At 41.2% G+C, this 11,716-nt stretch overlaps 1 protein-coding gene across 1 annotated transcript in view; it reads left to right on the top strand.

Moving 5' to 3' along the window:
• The first annotated feature begins 1,443 nt into the window (after nt 1–1,443).
• Nucleotides 1,444–11,716, top strand: part of slc6a9 (solute carrier family 6 member 9) — a 285,699-nt gene continuing 275,426 nt past the window's right edge. The window contains exon 1 of the mRNA XM_072273648.1: nt 1,444–1,576. The gene's annotated coding sequence lies outside the window, so the exon portion shown is untranslated. The remainder of the gene's footprint in view (nt 1,577–11,716) is intronic.

Below are 11,716 nucleotides of genomic sequence, written 5' to 3'. Positions count from 1 at the left end.
CCACACAAAGAAACATATTGTATTGAATTAAAGGTAATGAATCACTGAAGGTAATGTCCTTTCAATCTTTGGAAATGTATGCATAAGGTAAGAAATATAGACAAAGGATGTTACTGGTGAAAGGGTTCCTACAGCTAGTCCCCAAAGAAAGCAAAACAAACTCAGTGGATCAGCAGCATGTTTGGAGGCAGAGGGATAGTCAACACTTTGACTGAAGACCATGCATCAGACTGTCAACCATCCCTCTGCCTTCATAGATGGTATCTGACTTGCTGAGGTCCCTCGTGATTTGAGATGCTTCTTGACAGACTACAAAACTGAGCAGCACCATCCAGCCCAACAGGTCCACATTGGCTACAGGCAGCGCGATTCCATTTCCACTCTCACATCCCCTTCAGCTCCTGTCCTGATTCCTTAGCCACTTACCCACACTCTGAGGCACCATACAATTGGAGTGCATGCTGTAAAACCATATTGTCTCAGGGAGAGCATGCAAATTCCACACAGAGAGCACCAACCACCACATCATCAAGACATCCGAATTTAAAATCACGAAAGACATAACGAAAACGATACACTGTTTCATACATTATTTTTAGGGGAAACAGTGGAGGTACATAGAACAGAACAGCACTGTGCTAGAACAGTCTCCTTAGACCACTATATCTGTGCAAACCATGATGCCATTCTAACTACTTGCTCATTGTCTATCGCCCACTATTCCCTACTTATTTCTATGACTGTTTAAATGCCTTCTTAAATATTGCTCTCACACCTGTTTCTAGCACGTCCTCTAGCAACGTGCTCCAGGCATTTAGCACCCTCTGTAAAAATAAACTTGCGTACCAAATCTCCTTTAAGCTTTCCCTCCTTTCACCTTTAAGCTATGTCCTCTAGCATTTGTCGTTTATACCCCTATCTCAGCCTCTGGTAATTTTATACACTGTATCAGGTCGCTCCTCAGCCTCCGCCGCCGTAAGAGTTTAGATAGCCGCTGGATAACGAAGTGGAAGCAACGGATTTATAGAGGTGGGGGAGAAAGGGCGGAACTAAGACTGATCTCATATCGAACCAGTACGAACAAGATGGATCGAATGTACACTTTGTGTGCTGTATCGGTCGTCTGATTCCTTGCTGTAGTCATCACTGTTTGAAATCCCTTCATAACGGATCAGATGTGATTGATACTGAGGCGGCCTGCGGTAGAAGATACACGGCTACATTTGATTTCTAAGAAATGTCAGCGATCTCCTTTCGTTTTCGCTCTGCGATCCGTGCACCGACGATTCGCCCATCACGTTAACGTGAAAGTGTGATACTTACGTGAAAGTGTGTGATGCTCAAATGAGGTGAGGAGAAGGAGGTGGGTGGCACCACTACAAATAAAATGTGAGGCTTTGTGGACGGAGGAGGAGTCAGAGAGAGCCGAGTGGATTTCAGTAGGTCATTTCATTAGAGAGAGGCTGACGCAACTAACAGGACCAAATCCGTCCGGAAGATCACCACCGTAAAACAAAGCAAATTATTGTACGTGTTACATCTGTAGAAGGTTACTGATCTGCTTGCATAGAGAAAGGTAAGAGTCTAGCTGCGGTTCCACGTCGTTTATATTATGAAGATTCATTGTGTAGTGTCACTCTCTCTCATGCTGGCATGCTTCAGAATGTGGGGAACGGTTTTTTTTCTTCTTCTGTGTTTCTTTGTGTTTTTTTTTAACTGCAGCGATCGACGTGTTCAGCAAAACCGAACTGGACTAGGTTTGCTGTGGGACGTGGTCAATGGGTACCGCGGAGGGTTTAAGTTTCAGACTGTGTGTGTGTGTGTGTGTGTGTGTGTGTGTGTGTGTGTGTGTGTGTGTGTGTGTGTGTGTGTGTGTGTGTGTGTGTGTGTGTGTGTGTGTGTGTGTGTGTGTGTGTGTGTGTGTGTGTGTGTGTGTGTGTGTGTGTGTGTGCGCGCGCCCGCGCGCGCGTGCCCGCGCCCCTGAGCGCGCACAGTGTTGACTGATAAAACTTGCTCTCCAGGGAAGGAGCCTGGATCATTGCAAAGTGATATTGACTGGAACACGTGGCAGGTCCTGCAGTCAAGGGACCGAACGTCACAATAACGAGCTAAATAAACTAAAAAAAAAGTCACAATTAATTTGTAAATGCAGCGTGGGCAAAAGTAATATTTCAGCGGCGTGTTCCCGCTGATTAGTGCAACATCAAATCCCGCAGCCGCTGTACGAGATAGCGTGTTGTCAATGCAGAATATATCTTCCATTCGTACATGTCCCGCATAACAAAATACTGGTACCTTTCTTTTAGTAGCCGATCACGTTTGAATAATTGCCGCATTTACGCAGACTAATCTTGCTTTTCCTTCTTTCGATCTCTCTCCCTCCCTGTTTTCGTTTCTAATATTAATTGTCAATAGCGGTTTTTTGTAAAGACGGCGAAATGAAGCGTACTTATAAAAGATAAATTTCCCTAGAGGATTCAAGAAAAAGGTTTCCTACCGGTTGAAGGGGGAAAATTCATGTTACAATTCGGAACTGAATGCAGAAATGGATGGAAATACAAGCGTACGTATGCAGGTTAGGTGTTTTCACCTGTTAGAAGGGGAAGGCGATATTTTAGATGAAAGGTGCTTCAAAAGAAAGTGTCTTGTATCTAATTAGTCTCGTCTTTTCTCTTTGGAGATGTCAACAAATCTGTTGTGCATTTTCAACATTTTCTCCGTTTCCAGACTGGAAACCTGGCAGTGTCTGCTACACGAATGTTTAGCTGTCTGGGGGAATATCCGCAGTAGATTTTAGTATTTGTGAGGGATTTGTGGGAGCTCTTCACAATCCCAGAAGGATCAAGGCAGAATGAAAGACTGGACAACACTACCCGTTTTTCATAAGTATCAAAGAGGATATGGTGCCAGAAGATCTGAGGAATTTATTTTCACAAGGCTGGTGACCACGGTCTGGAATGCAGTCAGTTGAAACGGTGTCAATTGCCATTTTCATAAAGGATCTGATTAGAAATGGGAATGAAAAAAAATCTTGCAATGCTATAAGGCTGGGAAAGGAAATGTCAGAATTGCTGCTACATAGAGAGAGAAGTGGAGGCACAATGGGCCAAATGGCCTTCTTCTGTGCTATAATGGTTCTGTGACTCAATGCTTGTGTCATGCAAGCAACCCCTAGCATGAGGTTTTTTTTTGCACATTTTCAGAAAGCCTTGAGGGATTCGGCAGTTAGTCACTCAAGGTGAAGAAATCTGAAGCTAAATGCAAGGAGTGGGAAGATTTTCTCCTTGAAGAACATTCATAAATCTCCACAATCCAGCAGTTTCCATAATGATTTCTTGGCAGCTTGCATGAAAACAAATTTAGTTTTTTGCAAGTTGCCACACTGGGCTTGTAAATCCTCAGGTTAACATCTTCATAATATTCCAGCACCTATTCTATTCACCAGTAGGATTATCATTTTATATTTTGATGTCTGGAGTCAATTTTTAAATGATGATTTGGGCGATCAATGACGGTAATATAGCACCCAGAGGATTTCTATGTTGACAGACAGCAGCACTTGATAAGTTTTCCCAGTAACCAACTGTTTTGAAATATTCAACTGCTGATTGGAGCTGGATGGCAGAACTGGCCCAGAGTTTTATTTTGGTCGGAATCTCTGGGACTGAAGTATGCAGACCTGAAATGGAACTGACTGAATGTGGGTAATGTGAGAGATTACCTTTGCAACAAGATAACAACTTCAGAAAATGTATTGCAGCAAAGAATTTGAAGCTTTCTGTTACAAAATAAGTAGAACATGATGTTAATAACTTTGGGGTGAAAAGCCACAACATCTAGTTTTAGCAACACACGCACAAAATGTTGGAGTAACTCAGCAGGCCAGACAGCATCTATGGAAAAGAGTAAACAGTCGACGTTTCGGCCTGAGACCCTTCATCAGGACTGGAGAAAAAAGAGATGAGAAGTCAGAGGAAGAAGTTGGGGGGGAGGGGAGGTAATAGTGATAGGTGAAACCTGGAAGGGGGAAAGGGTGAATTAAAGACCTGGGAAGTGGATTGGTGAAAGAGATAAAGGGATAGAGAAGTGGGAATCTGATAAGGGAGGACAGAAGCCAATGGAAGAAAAGGAAGGGGGAGGAGCACCGGAGGGAGGTGATGAGCAGGTAAGGAGATGAGGGTGAGCATGGGGAATGGTGAAGATGGAGGGGGGGGGGGTATTACCAGAATGTTTGAGATTTAGTTTTAGTTAATTTAAGAATTGTTATTGCATGGCCCCATTTTGCCTGATTTAACAATTAACTTCATCATCTTTGTCTATTTACATAAATATTTTTGCATATCTCTCTTTTTCAAGGTATTGATGCATTTTACATTTTCTGTTTTCCTGCATTGATCAAATATTGTCTATGTGGCTTTCTCATTTCTTGTCTGTTGCATATGACCAGATGCACTCAGCCTTTCTGAACATACACAAATTAAGAACTCCATTACTAAGGTGACATCAAGCCCCCACACTAACACATTCTGAGATTGGGATTTATTTCAAAACCAAGCTATTTTTGCACTATGAAGTAACCGATGTTCAACTAGGGTGAAAGAGGTTTCTAGACATGTTTAAATGGCCACTTTGATCAACAGCAGTATCTGTAAGAACTTGCATGAATTCCAGAAATCTTGCCTTCTCTGACTAATGACTGTACTAAGAAAATATCTTTCATAATGGATGAGCAACTTTCCCAGTATGAGGTAGGCCTGAAGCATTTTGCGATGAAGCACTTGGAAGTGTAGTTATTGATGGAAGTAAATACTAGAATCAATCTTACAAAAAGAAATAATGGAAGTCAGAACAACTGGTTTCTTTTGATGGTTAAGGTTGAGGGATGACACCAGCAATAAGATACCCAATATACGTGCACCTTTAATACCTGAGACTTTATGGCAGACGTGGGATTTTAAGGAATATATTTGTGAGTTTTGGAAAGTTAATTTCAAAGCCTATATGTGACTTGGCACGACTGCTGAGGTGAAAGGGTTATCTTAATGTTTCAGTTCATTGACTTTTAACTGGAAAAGCTGGTCATTGAGTTGAAATTTTAACTATGTTTCTCTCTTCACAGATTCTGTCTGACCTGCTGAGTACTTTCAATCTTTTCTGTTTATATTAGTTTCTCGAACTGGCCTTGAACAAATGACATTCTGATCAGAAGCAAAAGTCCTGTTGCTGAGTAAAAGCTGAGACTTGAAAACAAAATCTGTCTATATACTGATTTTGCTTGCAGACTTAACACTAAATATATATAAGTAGACCATAAGACATGAGAGCAGAATTAGGACATTTGACTATGCTATTCAACCATGGATGATTTACTTTCCCTATCAATTCAATTCTGCCTTCTTCCTGTAGCCTTGCGCACACTTGCTAATCATCCTCCTTTCAACCTCTGCCTTAAATTTACCCAATGACTTGGCCTCCACAGCTGTCTGAAGGAATGAATTCCACAAATTCACCACCTTCTGGCTAAAGGAATTCCCCTTGTCTCTATTCTAAAGGGACATCCTTCTCTTCTGAAGCTATGCCCTTTCGTCATAAACTTTACACTATTGGAAACATCCTCTCCATGTCCACCCTAGATTTCAATGAGATTCCCCCCCCCACCCCATTTTTCTAACTCCAGCGAGTACAGGCCATCAAACGCTACTCAGAAGTTAACCCATTCATTCTCAGGGTCTTTCTCATAGTGATCAAGACTGACTATTGAGTATTTTTTGAGCTGATCTTTGTTTCTCTTACCTGCAGTTTTCTTCTAATTACTGAGTGCCTGAAAGGATCTCATCCAAGTAGCCATTCTTCATATGATTTTATGAGCTGTTTGACAAGGCAGCAAGAGAGCAAGTGTTAGATGACAATATCACACTCCAAGACAATTTTTAAGGACTCTATTAATTCTTTTTTACACTGTAACCCTGAACTCCAACTGATTTTACTATTTCTGAAGCCCTTGATAAGTAATGGCCTGCTTCCTTAAACTACCCTGCACAAATGATGAGGTAACATAAGCAGGCATTGATCAGTGACATTTGGCGTATGGAATATGAAGGTAGGGGACCTATAGCATAGAATATAAGATGAGGCAATATCTTGGACTGGGAGGCCAGTTTGAAATTGTGGAGGAAAATTAGATTTTGAAATGGGCTAAGGAATTCAATAGGCTTATCCTTTTCACTCCTACTACAACTCTTTTGTGGGTTGTCCCATAATTTATTTCAGGGAAATTTCACAATCAGTATGTTTCCTCAGTTTCTTCTTGGGATTGTTCTGGAAGATATCCAAAGTCCCATACGCCATTTATAAGGTCACTACAAAATTCGTGAGGAGGAATGACAAAGCAGGTGAAAGACCTCATAATGCTGAGGATTATGTGGACAGCCCTTCAAGATTTTTCAGATCATCAAATCCTGGGATATCAGGAGGACAGATTTTACTGAGTCCCAGCCCTGCTCCCAGAATGTGCTCAGGAATCTTTGGGACCTTGTGTCCGGTTACAGCAAGTTTAATGTTGAAAATTCAACAAGCAACTCAAAACTACAAGTTTTCAAACTGTCTGTTTAGTTTGGAGATGCATGGACGGACTGGTGGTTGACTTGATATAATGCAGTAAACAACAATACAGGTGTCCCCCGCTTTTCGAACGTTCGCTTTACGAAGCCTCACTGTTACGAAAGACCTACATTAGTACCCTGTTTTCGCTTTCAGAAGGTGATTTCACTGTTATGAAAAAAATCAGCGCGCGATAAAAGGCAGCGCACGTCCCAAGCAGCCGCTCTCCCCCGGATTCAGAATGGCATTCTCGCTGGCATTGCTTAAACACTTTGTATTGAGCAGCCATTAGCAAGATGAGTTCTGAGGTATTGGAAAAGCCTGAAAGAGCTCGTAAGGGTGTTACACAGCGTAAAACTGACATAATTACGCGTTTTGATCATGGTGAACAAAGTAAGGACAACGTGAGTTTGGCTTGTGGAAGCTGACGAAGATGATGTTGAAGAGGTTTTGGCATCCCATGACCAAGAACTGATAGATGAAGAGCTGATGCAATTGGAAGAGGAAAGGATAACAATCGAAACCGAATGCAGTAGCGAAATGAACGTGAAGCATCTGCGTGAGATTTTCGCTGCAATGATAAAGTACGACTTTAATTTTGAAAGGGTACATAGGTGTAGGGGATATTTGCAGGATGGTTTGAGTGCTTACAAAGAACTGTATGATAGAAAAATGCGCGAGGCTCAGCAGTTAAGCAAGACTTCCACATCAGCCACAGCAGACGACGAACCTCAACCTTTGACATCAAGGCGGGCAGTCATAGGCGAAGATGAGCCACCTGCTCTAATGGAAACAGATGACATTGAGATGACATCCCAGTGTCCCACCACCCCAACCCCCGGGCCATGGACAGATACCAATTCATGGAGAATGCAGCGGTAGCCGGGAGGCAACAGCACATCTTTAAGAAAAAAGCCGAAATAAACATGCTAATTAATTAGGTGCCGCCCGACATGTAATTGTCGGCCCAGATCAGAGACGATGCAATCGGCAATCGGCACCTAACAGTGCCAGCAATGATTGTGGAAAAGTATTTCTACTTTATATAGGCTGTGTATTTATCATATTATTCCTGCTTTTACTATATGTTACTGTTACTTTAGGTTTTATGTGTTATTTGGTATGATTTGATAGGTTATTTTTGGGTCAGCGAACGCTCACAAAATTTTCCCATATAAATAAATGGTAATTGCTTCTTTGCTTTACAACATTTCGGCTTACGAACCGTTTCATAGGAATGTTCTACCTTTGGATGGCGGGGGAAACCTGTACAAAGAATTGAATTTGTTGACAAGTGAGCACAAGTACTTACCCAGCCCATGACTGAAACAGCACTTACCCTCCCACAGCCCTCCACCATCTCATATGTGTTTTATTTTGTGTGTGAAACATTGAAATATCACAAGAATTAGATAAATGTAACAGCTTAATGCATTTTACTGGTTTGGAGCATATTAAGTATACTAAGATAATTGGTAGTCTAATAAAATGTCTCTTTTGACCACTATGCATTTGAAGTGAATTTGGCCAAAATAGATTGCTTCTGACCACTTGTGGTTATGAACACGTCAATATCAAAAGTGATAATAACTTTTATTTAAATAGCACCTTTAAAAATAAATAGTTCTGAGGTGCTTCTGATAAATAATAGTTCTAGAAGGATATCTAAGAGCATATTACGATACTAATTTAGGAAATTGATGCCTTTTAGAAAGCAACATCACAGAGCTGGGAAGGGGTGAAAAGAACTTTATTCTATATATAATCTGTGCCATCCCCAACATTGGAACATAGGGTACATTCTCTTGGGTGCTGCTGATCCATATTTTCAAATACTGGATTCGAAATCTGGAATTAACGTGCTGACTCTAAGGTTTTTCTCTTGATACTGTGTTTGCATAATTTTCTGAAATAAGATCCTGATACTTAAAACTCTCCAACACACAGTTAACCCTTTATTATACTTGGCTGGAAGATTACTCATCTTAAATTCAAAACCTATGTTAAGTTTGAGCTTTCTCATCATGGTGTTATGGCTGTTGAGATCAGGGCAGGAAGGGAATTAATGGAGATATCAGAGTTCTATGGTGTTACAGCATGTTACCAAACCTGTTTTTGAAAGGAAGCCTTTCTGTTTTGCAACACCAAATTTGGGAATTACATGGCAAATTTTGTCCAATTTCCATACGATAACCAATCATAAATTGTCTCTTCTTTGATCTTGTGCATATTGTTTATAGGCTGTTTGTTTTAAGGCATCAGGGAAGTATTCTCTTACAAAATTTTATTCTCTCTGTCGACATTTATGAATCAGACTTCATTTCCTTGTGGACAAAGGCACAAGGGGCTGCAGATGCTGGCTCAGTGGGTCATGCAGCATCTGTGAAGGCAAATGGTTCTGAAAAGGTTTCATTTTGTCCACTTCCTTGAGCCTCTCTATTTCTGAGTGTAAGCAGAAATATCCCAATGGTACTGTAAAATGCTGAAGCCACATTACCACAGGAAGTACTGAGCTATTTCAGTGGAATGGAAGACCAATTTGATATTGCAGCTGAGGTGGAAGAAGAAGACTGAGGAGTTCAGCAGTTAAATGCCGAGCCTGAATTGACAGGTCTCCCTTCAAGCATCAACTACAAGAGCTTTTTCACAATGGAACATCACTTGCCCCAACACCCCTGAAACCCCACATCTTCATAAAGTGGTTGCATCTGAGAAATCTCAATTACCCAGGATATATCTGTGGCCACCATTTTGGAAATAGGAGATAGGAAGGGAGTAGAAAAATTCTTGTATCAAACAAGAAGGCCTTTATAACATGAATTTTCTCACACGTTCTACTCAGACCACTGAGTCACGGAAGATAATTCTGTTTATGGGGTTTAACATTGTTAGTGTACACGTTCAGAAGATAATCATCGACTGGCCAGAGAGATGATTACAGGAGAATGTTATGATTGTTTGGGTGGAGGAATTACTGGCTGAGATGTTGTACTTCCTTCCATTAGTCAGAAGTGGAAAAGTAAGATATCGTCGCAGTGTAAGTACACTGCCTACACTGCCTAGGAGGTACCTTATTGATTGTCTCATTCTCCTAATATTGAAATTTGGTGAGAAGTCTGAATCAGATTTAGAATCGGGTTTAATATCACTGGCATATGTCAGCAAATTTTGTTATTTTGCGGCAGTACATTGCAAAACCTAATTTAAAAAACTATAAATTACAATAAGATATATTTAAAGGAGTAGTTCAGACAGCAAAGAGAAAAGAGATTTGTTATCCATTCAGGAATTTGATGGTGGAGGGGAAGAAGCTGTTTCTGAAATGTTGATTATGTGTCTGCAGGCTGCTGTGCCCTCCTCCTCAATGGCAGCAATGAGAAGAGGGCACATCCTGGGTGATGGGGGTCCTTAATGATGGATGCCACCTTTTTCATGCGTCGCCTTTTAAAGGTGTCCTCAATGCTGTAGATACTAGTGCTTATAATGGAGCTGGCTGACTTTATAAATTTCTATGGCTTTTTATAAATCTTTCCAATGTACTCTCTGAGCCAAACCAGACACTGATGTAACCTGTTAGAATGCTCTTCACAGTACAACTGTAGATATTTGCTTGAGTCTTCAGTGACATACCAAGTCTCCTCACTCCTAATGAAATATAGACACTGTTGGACCTTCTTTTTAATTGCATCAATATGTTGGGCCAAGGATAGATCTTCAGACATGTTGACTCCTAAGAACTTGAACCTGCTCATCTTTTCCACTTCCGATCCCTTGATGAGGACTGGAGGGTGTTCCCTCAACTTCCCCCTTCCTGAAGTCCACAATAATTTCCTTGGTTTTACTGATATGGAGTGTAAAGTTATTGTTGTGACACCACTCAAAGTTCAAAGTAAATTTATTATCAAAGTACATGTATGTCACCATATACAACCCTGAGATTGGATCATTTGATCTTCTGATCTGTCTCACTCCTGTATACCTCCTCGTCACTCCATCTGAAACTCTGCCAACAATGGAGAGTTTAGAGATGGTGTTTGAGCTGTGCCTAGCCACACAGTCACGGGTAAAACAGTGGGCTAAGCATGCACCCTTGAGGTGCGTCATTGTTGAACCTCAGCGAGGAGGGGATGTTTCCAATCCGCACCAGCTGTGGTCTCCTGATGGGGAAGTCAAGGATCCAGTTGCAGAGGGAGGTGCAGAAGCCCAAGTTTTGAAGCTTGTTAATTAGAACTGAGAGTATTATTGTTTTGAATGTTGACTGTAATCAATAAACAGCAGCCTGATGTAGGTATTGCTATTGTCCATGTGATCCAAAGCTGAGTGGAGAGCCAGTGAGATTGCATCCACCATTGATCCATTGTGGCGTTATGCCAGCTGCAGCAATTCCTTGCCCTTGATTCTGACCATGACAGACTTCTCAAAGCACTTAATCACAGTAGATGTGAGAACAACTGGGAGATTACTGTTGAGGCAGCTCACCCTGCGGTTCTTGGGCATTGGTATGAGTAGTTTCATTCTCCCTTTCAAAGTGTGCATAAAAGGTGTTAAAGTCATCTGGGAGTGAAGCATCACAACTATTCATAATTCAGATTCGCCTTGTAAGAAGTAATGGCATGCAAACCCTAGCAGAGCTGACGTGCATCCGATTCCATCTCTAACTTCAATTGTTTCTTCATTCTTAAAATAGCCATTTGTAGGTCATAATTGGGCCTGTTGTATAGTCTTGATAGATGAGAAACTGCAGTCATAGTGGATGTCACTGACGATTTTATTAGTACTGGGTTTTAAGATTGAGGAAGACAAAATGGCATTAAGGTTGATGTCAACAGAAGCAATGAGTTCGTGTTTGAATTGCAATATATTCAAAGGTTTTGCATATAAACACAATGGTTACAACATGAGAGGCTACTCAACCTGCTCAGACTACAGTATGTGAGAAAAATCCAGCTAGTGACACTCACCTCTCCCAAGGCCAAGCAAATTTGTTCCTTTCAGGTACTTAGCTTGCTGCCTTATGAATGTTACAAATTGATTAAATCCACTGACCAAAATTTCATTTAAGCTAGCTCTATATTGCCCATATTCCATGGAACCTTGCTTATCTATGCACATGTCC

This window comes from Mobula birostris, chromosome 12 (assembly GCF_030028105.1).
Source record: "Mobula birostris isolate sMobBir1 chromosome 12, sMobBir1.hap1, whole genome shotgun sequence".
NCBI lineage: Eukaryota > Metazoa > Chordata > Chondrichthyes > Myliobatiformes > Myliobatidae > Mobula > Mobula birostris.
Note: the sequence above shows the minus strand (reverse complement) of the source record. Positions and strands in the feature narration are given on the sequence as shown.